This window comes from Echinops telfairi, unplaced genomic scaffold, assembly GCF_000313985.2.
Source record: "Echinops telfairi isolate 266 unplaced genomic scaffold, ASM31398v2 ScPeMD7_8;HRSCAF=38, whole genome shotgun sequence".
In the NCBI taxonomy this organism is placed as follows: domain Eukaryota; kingdom Metazoa; phylum Chordata; class Mammalia; order Afrosoricida; family Tenrecidae; genus Echinops; species Echinops telfairi.
This window is the reverse complement of record NW_022103905.1, coordinates 18,054,309-18,057,497: the sequence shown is the minus strand read 5'-3', so window position 1 is coordinate 18,057,497 and position 3,189 is coordinate 18,054,309.

The window sequence follows — 3,189 nt, the reverse complement described above, 5'->3', positions numbered from 1 at the left end:
TTCAATTTTGAAAACCCATTTTACCTCACTGGCATTGGGCTACTTGCATGGGCTCTTCCAGGCCCGAGCTCTGGGGAATAAAAAGATGAACATTACCCAGAATGTCTGTCTCTAAAAGGAAGCTTTGGGGTGCAATGTGGGAGTGGGGAAACTGACCTAAAGAGAGATGCAGCTTGAATGATTGAATTGTATAATATGCGGCTGAAGTGTCATAAAACGGGTTTGTTTGTTTTTAAAGAGAAAGATCCAACTATTGACAGGGCATGTAAACAGGTCGCTTGTTTGTTTAGCATATCAGAGCAGTACGACCCTCTCCGAGAGGGCATCTGTGAGTCACAAATGGTCCAATGGCAGTGAGTGCGTGATGGTTGCTCGATGGTTTTGCTGACAAGCGGAACCTTACTGGGTCTCCACTCTCCTGGTGCTTTTCGTCCAGTGGGAGCACGCACTAGTCAATGAGCACATCGACGGATGTCTGATGAAAACGGAGAAAGTTCCAGAATAGCAGCTATCCACTAGAAATAGGACAACTGCCACAAATGTGAGCTACTCTATACTAGTCCCAGGAGCCCCGGTGGGATAGTGGTTATACATTGGACGGGACCTGCAAGCATTTCTGTGGGAGTGAGACAAGAGTTACAACATCAGAAACCCACAGGAGCACTTCTACCCTGCCCTGTGGGGTCCCAATGAGCCAACATTGACTCAGTGGAAGTGAGCTCTGAGTTTCGATGTACTAGTGCCAAACCCCAAACCACTGCCATCTCATAGTGTCCATATAGGACAGGCTCGAACTGCTCTTGTGTGTTCTTGAGGTTACAACTCTTAACAGGAGCAAAAAGCCTCACCTTTCTTCTGAGGAGGGACTGCCGACCTTGTGGTTCGCGGCCCATCACACCTCCAAGGATCTTTTAAGTTTCCGAGGACGTACACACAACAAAGTAAAAAACAAACAGGTAACGGTGATTTTAATAATATATATGTCGCCCAACATGGCCAACACATTGTCAATTCAACATAGATTCAAGAGAAAAAAAAGTAATGAGCTAATTTATATTCTCTTTGTTTTCATGCTCAGCCTTTGGAATCTGTTGTGCATTTGGCCCTCAGAGGATGACGGGACAGCTCCACTCTAAAGGCAAGCGACAGGACCAGAGAAAAGTGGGTAAGAAAGGAAACAAATTTAGCCCCTGGAGTAGTGATCAAGTACCAATTGGAATTCTTCCTATGAAGCAATGCCCTGGATTCTGTCAGCATCGGATAGACTTATTTTGGGGGGGGGGGGGAGTGTAGGGCATTAAGATTGCAGTTCAAAATCACCAGATGCTCATGGGAAAAAGATGTGGTCATGTGCTTCTGTACGGACTGACAGCCTCTGACATCCCATGGGGCAGTTCTACTCTGTCCTCTAGAGTCAAGTGGGACCTGACTCGTGGGCACGGGGTTTGGTTTTCTGGTTTTGTCTTAGGCTCCAGGGTGGGTCTTTTTACAAGTTAATCTCTGAAACCTAAAAAACAAACAAACAGATAAATAAATAAATGAATCTCTGAAACCTAGTGGGTCAGTGTTAGAAACTGTAGTGCTTGGTGTATTTTCAATGGTAAATGCATCCTATACAGCACACTCTCATTTGGCTCTCATGACTATTCTATGAGTTAGGCTTGGCAGAAACAATTATCACTATTTTAGAGATAAAGTAACTGAAACCCCCCAAAGAAGGAGATGAGCATGGTGATTGGCAGCATGCTCACCAATCCCATTTCCTCTTATGGGGCGCAGGGCTAGCCTATGTTTCCAAGCCTGTTAACAAATAGGTGGAGCCACCTGATTCAGTCTGGCTGACGGGATGGGAGCAAAGTGACCCTGTCACCACATATTCTGGGCAGTTAGGAGAGTGAGCCTTCTCTTGGCACTTCCTCATCCCCCCCATGGGAACTGGGAGATCACCTGTGAGGATGGTGTAGGCAAATGGAAGGACCCTAGGCCCTGGCTTCATCTGGAGCAGATCCACCCAGCTGACACGGAACTGAGTGAAAAAGAACCACTTGTTATGTTAAGCCACTAAGACTGTAGGGTGATGATTATTATCTTTAATAGCAGCTAATCTATGTGGACCACTGCATATGTGATCGGATCAAAATCACACAGTAATAAAAGCAGATCAGCAAATTACAAAAAAGAAGCTTCCTAAACCCTGCAGTAGGTAGTAAAGGCTTACCTGAACTAGTGGTTGAAGGAGCCCTGGTGGCCCCGTGTGCTGCTAACTGCATTGGGCTGCTAACCGCAAGGCCAGTGTTTCAAGACCACAAGCCGCTGTGAGAAGAACGCACGAGGCTGTCTTCTCCTGTAAGCAGTCGCGGTTTTCCACACCCTGGATAGAGTCACTATGACTTGGAATCAACTTGCTGGCAGAGGGTTAGCCTGGTGGTTTATAAGGTTAAGCAGGCTTGATGACCGGATGGTTGTGGATTAGAGAACAAAATAAATCGAGGCCTTTCTTTTCTCAACCCATGCATCCTGGGACCCTCACCGCCACCGGTCTTGGTGAGTGGTGACTGCCTCATCTGTACTCAGTCCACGTCAAAGATATTCAGAGATTTCAACAATGATCTCATTGTACATGAACAAAAGGTCTCAGGTCCATGGAGTTTCCTCCATAGGAAGAAAATGAATCCTTTAAAACAACAACAACAAAACCAGAGGCTGTCATCAAAAGGAGTAACATAGGCTGGTGAGCAAACTTCGTTTTTGTCTTCCCCTTGGCATGATTTCCAAGTTCCATCTCAAGGTTGCTTTCAGAAAGCACTTGTATGTGAAGCACCCGTGAGTCAGAGGAACAAGGTCTGGGTTTCAAGCACGTGAATGCCATAAGATGAAAAGGAAAAATGACATTTGGGAAATAAAGGGGGGAAATTCTAACTGAAAACAAATGAGAAATTTGGAAAAATTACATTATCATTACCAGGATACACATAGTGATGAATAAATGACAACTGTGGGCTACAGTGCAGTCAGAAGTAGCATTGAGAAAGTATCTATTGTCTTAGTTCTCTTGGAGTCCCTAGGTGATGCTTGGCTGCTAACTGGAAAGTTGGAGGTTCATTTCCAACCAGAGGTGCCTTGGAAGAGAGGTCTGGCAATCTGCTTCTGAAAAAAAGTGGTCATTAGAAACCCTATGCTTCTGGGGGG